The sequence below is a fragment of the Monodelphis domestica genome, chromosome 8 (genome assembly GCF_027887165.1).
Source record: "Monodelphis domestica isolate mMonDom1 chromosome 8, mMonDom1.pri, whole genome shotgun sequence".
NCBI classification, from domain to species: Eukaryota; Metazoa; Chordata; class Mammalia; order Didelphimorphia; family Didelphidae; genus Monodelphis; species Monodelphis domestica.
Window position 1 is genome coordinate 200,872,268 of NC_077234.1, and position 13,128 is coordinate 200,885,395.

Sequence of the window (13,128 nt, forward strand, 5' to 3'; positions counted from 1 at the left end):
GATTTTTCTTTCTAAAATGAGCTTGGGGATATTTCTCAATATCTCATTTGCAACCTTAATGGAGAAAATACACCTTTGTAAATGTTCTAAATGCTGAATTGTTGTTGGGCAAGCAATCTAACTGATCCAGTGCAAAATGGCGCCATTCTTGTCCAAGGCAAAGCTCATCCAACCCGGAGTGCCAGAATTTGCTTAGAGGGATGTGTTGTCAGCCTTTGGGAGGGAGAGACCTGATGCCAAAATCTAGAAACTTCATCCATATTGTCCTCATCAAATATTTATTGGGAGCTCTGTCTGTTAAGCACAAAGGTTTAATAAATGTGGAATGTGAGAAACAACAGAGTATAGTGAGTGACTAGAACACTGGATTTAAATTCAGGGAGACCTAGGTTCAAATCCCACCTTGGCACACTCTTATTACCTGGGGGACCTTGGGGAAGGCATTAAACCTTTCAGTGCCTTGAGTCACTCATCTGTGAAATGAGAGGGTTAGCCATCCTGGCCTCCCAGGTCCCTCCCAGATCTAAATCTGTGCTTTTAGCATATCCTGGGGGAAGGCAGAGGGAGATGAGCACAGGACTGGGAGTCAAAAGACTGAAGACTCCTCTGGGTTTGTAAAATACTTTTGTTGTTCAGCTGTGTCCAATTCTTCCTGACCCAATTTAGGATTTTCTTGGCAAAGACACTGGAGTGGTTTGCCATTTCCTTTTCCAACTCATTTTACAAAGGAAGAAACAGGCAAACAGGGTGAAGTGATTTGCCCAGAGTCACTTAGCTAAATCTATTGTTGAATACATTTTAGACCTAAAGACTTGATGGACTGATTACCTCTTTGCTAACTTAAAATATAGCTAGAAAGTCAAATTTGACTCAGTTCAAATTTGAACTCAGATCTTCCTGATTCTAGGCCTAGTGCTCTATCCCCTGTGCTATCTAGCTCTCCCATGTTATATATATATATATATTATTTGTTATATATATTTATTTGTTATGCATAACAAATAAATTATATATCAATCTTCATTATTATATTTATGTTTATATTTTTATTTCTTTTAAATATAAAAGATTTTTATTTTAATATAAAGTATTTATTTTAAATAGAAATATTTATATTTATTTCATTTATATTATTTATATAATATATTTATATTATATAATATATTTATATAATATATTTATAATATATTTATATTATATAATATATTTATATAATATATTTATAATATATTTATATTATATAATATATTTATATAATATATTTATAATATATTCATGATGCATATTGAAATTTATATGTTTTACATAATAAAAATAAACAATATATAACAAATGTTATATAATATATGTTACATGTTATACATATTTATTCTAGATAGCTTTATTATACTATTATATATTATATTTACATATATGATTTATAGTGTTTCATAATAATTCACAATGCATATTTATTTTATATATTATATATTTGCATATTTACATATATATAAAAGGTGAAAAAAGAATATATATTTTTTCACCTTTTTGTTTAAACCCTTACATTCCATTTTAGAATCAATACAATGTATTGATTCCAAGGTAAAAAAGTGGTCATCGCTAGGCAACTGAGGTTAGGTGACTTGCCCAAGGTTCTACAACTAGGAAGTGTCTGAGACCAGATTTGAACCTGGGATATCCCATTTCCAGGTCTAGACCTGACTCTCTATCCTTTGGATCACCTAGCTGCCCCCAGGGTGAAGTTTTATTTTTAATGACATCCACCAGGTTTAATTCCTACAAACAATAGGAGAGTTATCAGCCATGAACAAAGGAGAAATCACTCTGTCTTCTGATTGGAGAGTGTTAAGTGTCATTAAATTTGATTCCTGGTAGAGGACCTTGTAGGAGCTACCATGTTAATAAGGAACAGCAAAGAAAATAGCTATAAGTGAATCTGGTGGAGGGAATGGAGAGAAACGTCAAAATACAGGATAGAACAGCCCAAAGAAGAAGGGAGAGTGAGTATCCTAGAGGAATTCACCAGATGAGAGTTATGAAATAATGTTTAAGTCTTGCTTTAAAAGAGGTAGGGGATGGCAATCTAGGTGATATGGATGAATATTTACAAAAATATAAATTGCCTAGATTAACAGAAGAAGAAATAGAATTCTTAAATAATCCCATATCAGAAAAAGAAATCCAACAGACCATCAAAGAACTTCCTAAGAAAAAATCCCTAGGGCCTGATGGATTCACAAGTGAATTCTATCAAACATTCAAAGAACAGCTAACGCCAATACTATACAAACTATTTGACAGAATAAGCCAAGAAGGGGTTCTACCAAATTCCTTTTATGACACAAACATGGTACTGATCCCAAAGCCAAGCAGGTCAAAAACAGAGAAAGAAAACTATAGACCAATCTCCCTAATGAATATAGATGCAAAAATCTTAAATAGGATACTAGCAAAAAGATTCCACCAAGTGATCAGAAGGGTCATCCACCATGATCAAGTAGGATTTATACCAGGGATGCAGGGCTGGTTCAATATTAGGAAAACCATCCACATAATTGACCATATCAACAAGCAAACCGACAAAAATCACATGATTATCTCAATAGATGTAGAAAACGCCTTTGATAAATTACAACACTCATTCCTATTGAAAACACTAGAAAGTATAGGAACAGAAGGTCCTTTCCTAAAAATAATAAACAGTATTTATCTAAAACCATCAGCAAACATCATCTGCATTGGGGATAAACTAGAAGCCTTCCCAATAAGATCATGAGTGAAACAAGGATGTCCATTATCAACCCTATTATTTAAAATTGTACTAGAAACACTAGCAGTAGCAATTAGTGAAGAAAAAGAAATTGAAGGCATTAAAATAGGCAAGGAGGAGACCAAGTTATCTCTCTTTGCGGATGATATGATGGTCTTAAATAATCCTAGAGAATCAACTAAAAAATATAGTAGAAATAATCAACAAATTTAGCAAAGTTGCAGGATACAAAATAAACCCACATAAGTCATCAGCATTTCCATATATCTCCAACCCATCTCAGTAGCAAGAATTAGAAAGAGAAATTCCATTTAAAATCACCCTAGACAATATAAAATACTTAGGAATCTATCTGCTGAGACAAACACAGGAAGTATATGGACACAACTACAAAACACTTTCCACACAATTAAAACTAGATCTAAACAATTGGAAAAACATTAACTGCTCATGAGTAGGATGAGGTAACATAACAAAAATGACTGTCCTACCCAAACTTATTTACTTATTTAGTGCCATACCCATCGAACTACCAAAAAACTTCTTTACTGAATTAGAAAAAAAATCATAACAAAGTTCATTTGGAAGAACAAAAGATCAGGGATATCCAAGGAAATCATGAAAAAAATGCAAAGGAAGGAGGCCTAGCAGTCCCAGATCTCAAACTATACTATAAAGCAGTGGTCATCAAAACAATATGGTACTGGCTAAGAGACAGAAAGGAGGATCAGTGGAATAGACTTGGGGTAAGTGACCTCAGCAAGACAGTCTATCATAAGCCCAAAGATCCCAACTTTTGGGACCAAAATCTACTATTTGATAAAAACTGCTGGGAAAATTGGAAGACAATATGGGAGAGATTAGGTTTGGATCAACATCTCACACCCAACACCAAGATAAACTCAGAATGAATGAAAGAAGGAAACTATAAATAAATTGGATGAACACAGAATAGTATACATGTCAGATCTTTGGGAAAGGAAAGATTTTAAAACCAAGCAAGAGTTAGAAAAAATCACAAAATGTAAAATAAATAATTTTGATTACATCAAATTAAAAAGGTTTTGTACAAACAAAGCCAATGCAACCAAAATTAGAAGGAAAGTAACAAATTGGGAAACAATCTTCATAACAAAAACCTCTGACAAAGGTTTAATTACTCAAATTTATAAAGAGCTAAATCAATTGTACAGAACAGCATGCCATTCTCCAATTGATAAATGGGCAAGGGATATGAATAGCCAATTTTCAGTTAAAGAAATCAAAACTATTAATAAGCACATGAAAAAGTGTTCTAAATCTCTTATAATCTGAGAGATGCAAATAAAAACAACTCTGAGGTATCACCTCACACCTAGCAGATTGGCTAACATGACAACAATGAAAAGTAATGAACGCTGGAGGGGATGTGGCAAAGTCGGGACATTAATGCATAACTGGTGGAGTTGTGAATTGATCCAACCATTCTTGAGGGCAATTTGAAACCATGTCCAAAGGGCCCTAAAAATCTGTCTGCCCTTTGATCTAGCCATAGCACTGCTGGGTTTGTACCCCCAAAGAGATAATAAGGAAAAAGACCTGTACAAGAATATTCATAATGGCGCTCTTTGTGGTGGCAAAAATTTGGAAAATGAGGGGATGCCCTCCAATTGGGGAATGGTTGAACAAATTGTGGTACATGTTGGTGATGCAATACTATTATGCTCAAAAGAATAATGAACTGGAGGAATTCCATGGGAACTGCAATGACCTCCAGGAATTGATGTAGATTGAGAAGAGCAGAACCAGGAGAACATTGTATACAGAGACTGTACACTGTGGTACAATCAAATGTAATGGACTTCTCCATTAGTGGCAATGCAGTGATCCTGAACAACCTGGAGGGATCTACAAGAAAGAACACTACCCACATTAAGAGGAAAAAATGTGGGAGCAGAAACACAGAAGAAAAACAACTGCTTGATTACATGGGTCGAGGGGATATGGCTAGGGATGTAGACTCTAAATGAACATCCTGGTGCAAACATCAACAACATGGAAATAGGTTCTGATCAAGGACACATAAAACCCAGTGGAATTGTGCATCTGCTACAGGAAGGGTGAGGGAAGGGGATGGAGGAATAGAATATGATTCTTGTAACCAAGGAATAATGTTCTAAATTGACTAAATAAAAAAAAATAGAAAATAAGAAAAGGGGTGGGGGTGGGGGCAAAAAAAGCAAGTTTTACTGTTTGCTAAAAAGTGGTTTAAGTCAGGAAAGGCAGTTCCTAAATTTAAATTTTCAATGTTGTCTGTGCCATGAGTGAAGGAGGAGGTCTTGTATTCCTGGTTTTCCACTGGCATTTTCAAATTCTCCCATTGCAACCACTCAGTGGCTTTTATCTTCTGGTTTTTATCACCTACCTATGGATGCTATGGCCTTCCTTGGTCAGGATCACACCGCTAGTAAATATCTGGAGGCCAGATTTGAACTCAGGTCTTCATGACTCCAAGTCCATTCTATATTATATACCACTTAGTTGCCTCAAACTACCCAAGTGTTTGGAAGGATATGCCTTCTGCCTCCAGAATGGCCCACCAGATGTAGCTAGGTCAGAAGGAGGTTTGAGGCCACTAATTCATTGAACTCCTTCATTCCTAGAATCAACTTTTTCCTTATTGCCACCCTTCATTATCCCTTTCTATCTTCCCAGTTACGTACGTGTGTCACCTGAATGAAGATATCCCTGGTTTCCTCCCTCACATCCTAAAATGTTCTTTCCCTTGTTTGGATTTTCCTCCAAAATTTTGCTTAGCTCTTTACCCCATTACATCTAGTCTTATATTGTGCCAGTAGTTTTCAAATTATAGTCTAGGGCCCTTTCAGGAGGATCATAAAATCAAAATTATTTTCATCATAATACTAAGATGATTTAATTTACAATATGGTAAATACTGATAGATGTAGCTCATATAAACAAAAGTTGTGGGGGGCAATCCTCAATTTTAAGAGCATAAAAGGGACCAGAGACCAACAAACTCAAAAACTATTCCATATATCCATTTTTCTCACCCTCTTTCCCAAATAAAATGTGAGTTTCTTGAACAATGAGACAATCTTTTCATCTTTATCTGTTCTTTCAAGTGGTTCTTTGCACAAAGTAGTTGCTTAATAAATGGGTGAGTCAAATGAAGTTGTACTAAATGGCCTTTCTTTTCTTTTGACTTCTTTCTCATTTTGGAGATGCTGGTTTCACTCCAAGGCCATTACCTTGAATGTCCTGAGCCATGAAATCCTTCAGAGACCATGCCATCTGTTTTATGCCATTCTCTCCATATCCTCATGCCATCATCTGCTTCAAAGAGACTACATAAAAATTCTACTCTGATGATAACCTTCTATCCTTCCAGTTCCCTCAATCCATTATCCTTCAGTGCATCTATGATCCCAATGTACGTACTCCCTCCGATGGTGTAGATCACAATCTGGCTATGTTGTCTCACCCTGGGAGATTCTTGACCACAGCTTTATGTAAATTCTCCATACAGGATCTATATCTACCCAGTGGGATAGATAGAAGCCTTTCTCCATATCTTTTGCATTCAGCTGGTAACACTAAAGCATTTTCATTCTCCATCTTTTATCCTTTGCCCTTGCTACATGATTGGTCCATCCATTTTTTCTGATCCTATGTACCTATGTGCCACTCAGATTTGAACCCTCTACTGTAAGGAAAGCGGAGTGCCACAGAATCACCACTTTCAAATTGGTGTGCTGGAGAAGACTGTTGAGAGTTCCTTGGGCAGCAAGGAGATTAAATCAGTCGATAATTAAAGAAATTAATTTAGACTATTCACTGGAAGGTCAGATATTGACACTGAAGCTTAAGTACTTTGGCCACATAATGAGAAGATAGCACTCATTGGAAAAGACCCTGATAACAGGAAAGATTGAAAGCTAAGTAAAAGAGATGGCAGAAGATCTTATGGATAGAACTTGGACCGACTGTGAGAGATAGTGGGGGATAGAAGGACCTGGTGTGCCATGGTCCATGGGGTCATGAAGAGTCAGATATGACCGAATGGCACACCTAAAAATCCATGGCTATAAACAAATCAGTTCTACTATAGCTGTCCTATGGTACCTTCTTGTCACAGCCAGCTGACGTTCAATTCCCTTCCCCAACCCCCATTCTTTTTTTTTCTCATCCTACATCTGTAAGGGACATAAGTCTAGGATTGAAATAATCACTAATAAAATGTATAGACTTTCTCTCGACCCCCCAATCCCAGCTTTACTTCAGTTTAAAAAAAGGCTTGGAGGACTGAGTTCCCTTCTCTCACTCTCAAACCACACAGATTCAATGGCCAAGGAAGTTCAGTTTGATGGCTATCAGTTCAATTCAATAAGCATTTATTTAGCACTTACTATGTACCAGGAACTGTGCTAAGTGCTGGGTATACAAATAAGAAAAAGGCAGTCCCTGCCTTCAAACTTGCAATTAAAAACAACAACAAAAACCCCTATGACTTCCTGACACCGTATCTATCCACCAGACCACCCAGAGGCCCTAGCAAAGCTACAGAAATAGAAAAGCACATATTCATGGGACAAAGTAGGCTGTTAGGTAGAATGGAGGCTGAGTGGGAGAAAATCGATATCAAATGTTTGGAAGAGTTGAAGGGCAACAGATGATGGAGGGCCTTAGATGCCAAAAAGAAGGCTTTTTCTTTTATTTTATTTCATAGGTAATAGACAGCCAGTGAGTTTTTTTAAGGTGAGTGATGCATAAGGAAGATAAGGATGGCAGCAGTAGATAGGACAAAATAAAGGAGGCAACAGCAGAGGTGGGAATACATAGAAGAAGGCTGTTGCTGTAGTTAAGGTAATGGGGACTTTTACTAGGGTAGCATCAATGAGAATGAGAATGATAACAATAGCTAACATTTATAAAGCACTTACTATACTAGAAGGGCCAGTGAGGTGGCTAGAGCCCCAGGCCTAAATTCAGGAAGACCTGAGTTCAAATCAGACCTCAGGCGCTTGCTTACTAGCTTTGTGACCCTGAGCAAGTCATTTAGCCCTGTTTCCCTCAGTTTCCTCATCTATAAAATGAGCTAAAGAAGGAAATGGCAAATTATTCCAGTATCTTTGCCAAGAAAACCCCAAATGGAAACAACTGAACAGTAAAAATATTCAAACATCAAACGCTGTGCTAAGTGCTTTATAATTGTTATCCCATTTGACAATTTAGAAAATAGATACTATTTTCCCACTTTTATAGATGAGGAAACTAAGACAGACAAAGTTTAAAGGACTTGCTCAGGATCACATAACTAGTGTTCAGGGCTAGATTTGAATTCAGGTCTTTCTGACTAAAGGCCCAACACTATACACCTAACTGCATGATATGAATGACACTGATTCCTGTAAATGATGCAGAGGTCAAGCAGGATGAGGATTGAATTAAGACTATAAATTTTTCCATTAGGTAAAGTAATGAGGACAAAAGTTGCAGCAGTGAAGAGACAAATGGGATGGTACCTGGATGGGTGTAAGAGTTATGGAAAAGCTTATTTAGCAAAGGTGAGAAGAAGAGAAGGAGGCAGAGAAGAGGTAAGATTGAAGATGAATAAGGGGAAGGGGAAACCAAAACAAGGTTCTGGAGTCAGGCAGATCTAGGAGGGAAAGTTCAAAGAGAGAGATTAACCTTAGCAAGCAGTAGACTGGCTTTTCTTGTTTTGGTGACTGATGAGACTCTAAAAAAGATGCTTTGTATGGAGAAGAAGAGGGAGTAGTCATACCAGGAGCAATCTTCATCTTGTCCTAGAATAAGAGTTCTCTGATTCATAGATCTCAGGAGGTCTGTGAACTTAGATGGGAAAAGAAAATGGCATCTTTATTTTTACTAACCTCTAGCTGAAATTTATTATTTCCTTCAATTATTTAAAAAATTATTCTAAGAAGAGTTTCATGATTCCACTATATTGTTGAAGGGATTCATGACATAAAAAGTTGAGAACTTCTGATATAGAAGAAGAAATGGGAACAATAGCCAAGAAGTAGGTTAACAAACTCACAGAGGTCCAGGGAAAATCTCTCCTGAGACAGCTTGCTGACAATCTAGAGAGGGTAACTGAGGGGAACCAGTGACCTGGTATATCCAAGATTCTGATCAGTTGGTTGTTGAGGCAACTGTGTCTTGTATGCTGTTCTTTTTCTATCTCCTCTCTCCCAAAGAAGAGAATCAATTTTGTTTTATTTGTCCATCATTCTTTCCCCTCTCCTCTCTCTGTCTCTCTGTCTCTCCTTTCCCTCGCCTCCTCCTCTTCCCTCCCCTTTCCCTTCTCTCCCCAACCCACATACTCATTTTTGATGATATCTGTGGGACAGTGATAGAGAAAAAAAAAACAATTATATCCTCTGTTGCCAAAGCTCCAAGCAACCTGCATTCAAGTGAGTACTTTCCTTAATTACTTATTTTTAGTCTTTATTTTATTTAGGTGTGTTATAAAAACAATTGATGGTCATCAATCTTAGCCTACTTGGTTATGGAATATGTGTCATCTGAGATGTAATAGAGGTGAGTCTATTCCTTAAAGGAGCAGGATAGTGGGATTTTTTTTCCTTAGCAAAGTTTAAATTGGTGGGCATCAATAGTCAGTTAAAGGGAGAAGGTATATGCAATTTATTGGGAATTATTAGAACCATAGATCCATTTTTATGAGCCCTTTTTTGGGGGGAAAGAGTAGGTGAGAGGAGAAGGAATTTAGAGTTGGTCAGCTTTGAAGCTGGAGGTACATAGCTTTATAGCCTGGTCTAGGAAAACATGAAGTGATTATGCTTATATTTGCTCTGGCGAATCTGTTGATAGACCATTGGTCTGCCAACCCAACTATCTAAATTCTGTTACTTGAAGATGTCTGGTCTCTGTGTAGTTAGAAAAATAATAAATGTTTTTAATTGAATTGAATCAAGATTAGATTTTTCTATTTCACATGGATAATTAATTGACAAAGTAAACAGTGATGCTGCTAAATTGAATAGAAACCTAATAACTTGACTGGATAGCATGGATTGTGGGTAATCCACAACTGAGGATTGGCTGAGAAGATGACCAAAAGGTCAAGGGAACCTAGTGTGCTAGAGAGGGAACTGTTTAAAAAATATCCAGATAGGGTAAGAAAGCAAGTAAATCTTTAAGGGGGCCTAATTGCCCTAAGAAATTAAAGAGAACACTAGGATTTGCCTTCTGATTCTTTGGCTTGCTATTTCTCGCTACCTTTCCCTTTTAAGACCCAAGTTTCCTCATTTATAAAACTAGGATTATGTTGGCAAACCTATGGCACATGTGCCAGAGGGGACTTCTCCCCTCCCCATCTCCATGAGCCCTTGAAGACATTTCTCATTTCACCTGCCCCTCTGTCCAGCAACCCAATAGGAGCTCTTCCTTCCTCCCCTATCTGGGGTAAGGTTGGGGGCTCACATGCAGTGTGAGAGTTGCAATTTGGGCACTCAGTATCTAAAAGGTTCACCATCACTGAACTAGGGGCTTGATGTGGGTCGGGCTTTTTGCCCTGGAGTGTGTGTTTGTTTTTTATATAAATGTATGTGCATCTATATACATTTGATAATTATATTTCAATATAATTGGTTTGCTTTGTAATCCTCTGCACTTTATGCCATTGAAAAAATATTTTTACGAGGAGTCCATAGTTTATACTAGACTGCTAAAGAGGTCCACACATGAAAAAGGTTACAAATTATTGGACTAGATGATTTCTAAGGTCTCTTGCAACTTTAAATACTACCATCTAAAAGTAAAAAAAAAAATACAATCAATCTGGAATTATGCCCAAAGAGTTATAAAACATGTATACCCTCTGATCCAACAATACCACTATTGGGTCCATTTCCCAAGGTGATCAGGGGAAAAGGCAAAGAACCTATATGTCCTAAAATATTTTCAGCAGTATCTAGAAATTGAGGGGGTTTCCACCAACTAGAGAATAGATTAAAAAAGTTATGGTACATGATTGTCATGGAATACTACTGTGCCATAAGAAATGATAAGCAAGTTAACTTTTAAAATGCATGAAAAGACCCTTTGAAGTTATGAAGAACAAAACGAGTAGAGCCAAGAGAACATTCTCCACAGCAACAGAAATATTGTCTGAGGAATAACTTGTATATGTCTACCTGCAGATAAGAACTGATAAAGAGAAACAAGCAAGACATAATTTTATATATACATATATTTTTGTCAAATGACACCTCTAGGGCAAGGTGGGGAGGGAGAGAGGGAGATACCTGGGAACTTCAATGTGACTAACAAACAAATCAACAATTGTTTTAAAAGTATGCTCATACACTACTTCAAAGACTTCCTCAGTTTAGGAAAAACAGGGAGCAAGCAGCTCGTGCAGTGGTTATTGTAATATATCTGACTGTATTCCTTTTGAATCTTTGGTTATAAATAAAACTATATAAAGATAAAATATATAAATAACCTATATCATAGCTAATCCTTAGTGTAAGAAATATTATGGACAAGTTCATCCATTCATTTCTAGCTAAAGGAAAACAATCTTGACTAAAGGGACCACTTCAAGGGATTAATCTGGAATCATAACAGCTGACAGCAAGGTTTAGGAAACATTGAATAGAGCACCAGTCTTGGAGTCAGCAAGATCTGATTTCAAATTCAACCTCAGATTTTTAGTAGGTATATACCAGCTCTAAATCAAGTATCCTATGATTTTACTCCCGAAATTCCTGTATCTCTTTTGCTATTTTGCATCCTATTTTGGGGTCTACAGCCCCTTATACTGCTTCTCATCCCCACTGTCTCTTGCCTCTTGCCAACCCTGCCCCCATTTCTTTTGGATCTCTTGCTTCCAATTGTGGAAAGCACCAGCAGGAGCTTGATGATAGAGAGATATTTTCTTCCACTTTTGGGCAGGTGGGAGAAGTGGAGCGTAATCAATCCCCTATTTACTTGTGCATTTCTCTTAACAGGTATATTAGTTTCCAAGTATATAATACATTGCTTTTTTTTTCTTCAGAAATACAGTAGTCATTCACTCCGTCATACACATCTATTGAAGGAGCCTGTCTTCAAGGCATATCTAAGAGTCTTTGCCATTAAGAGAGAAAATTGATCTTAAAGCTGACGGTTGTTGGATGAATGTCAACTTACACTGCCACAGAAATGAGGGCAAGCTATCTCTTTCTATGGAAGGCAAATTGGCTTTCTTCCACCCAGGGATCTAATGTCGCTGAAGTGCTTTTTTTGAGCCAAGGCTTTGGAAAGAAAAAGAAAGATTAGCCACCAAGGAGAACTCAACAGAATAACCTCCAATAGTCACTCATTAGGATATACAAGAGAAACCATGGCAACGAATGTCAGTGGACACTTTGAGATGCTATTTTTTTACAATAATATTTTCTTTTACCCAGTTATATATAAAACATTTTAATATTCATTTTTTAAAATGTTGAACTCTAAATATTCTAGCTCTCTCCCTCACTGCCATCGAGAAGCAAGTAATGTAACATAGCTTACCCACATAGCATGCAAAATATATTTCTATATTAGTTGGGTTGTAAAAGAAAACAGACCAAAAAAAAAAAACCAACAAAAAATAAAGTAAAAAAAGTTTGATTTAATCTGCATTCGTACTCCATCAGTTCTCTCTCTAGAGGCACATAGCATCTTTTCATCATGAATCCTTTGGAATTTCCATAGATGACTGTATTGCAGAGAATAGCCAAGTCATTCACAGTTAAGCATCATACAGTATTGCTGCTACTATGTACAATACTCTCCTGGTTCTGCTCACTTCACTCTGGAGATGCTATTCTTAATTGCTGAGAGGCAGGGGTTAGCACATAGAGGTGTAAGGAAATATCCTTGGCAGATAAGGACAGCATTTAGGGATCATTTCCTTCTATCCCATTTGGCTCAAGCCCCAGATCTGTCTAAAACGGGGTCCCCCTCTCTCTGTGGTTACCACTAGCACACCTGGTGTGACTTTCCTCCCTAGAATTAATTCTCTAATAATGAACAAGTTCCTGTGTCTTTCTCCCTTAGCTCCAGTGAGAAGAAATTTAGTATTTTTTAAAAGAGAAAATTAACTGGAAAATGAAGGGTAAAATAAAACAACACCCAATACAAAATCATAGAACTCTCAGTTTCCAGAGCATAGGAATGTAAAAGGAGTATTGTGCAATCTCCCCCGTGACTCCTTTTTCTGGCCCTCCCCAAGAATTTGCTCCAAGATTGGGCTCTTGATGCTGTAAGTAGAACCCACTGAAAAATATGCCTCCTTTTAAAATCTAGCTCTTCCTATTAAAAAATAAAAATCATTTTGACCA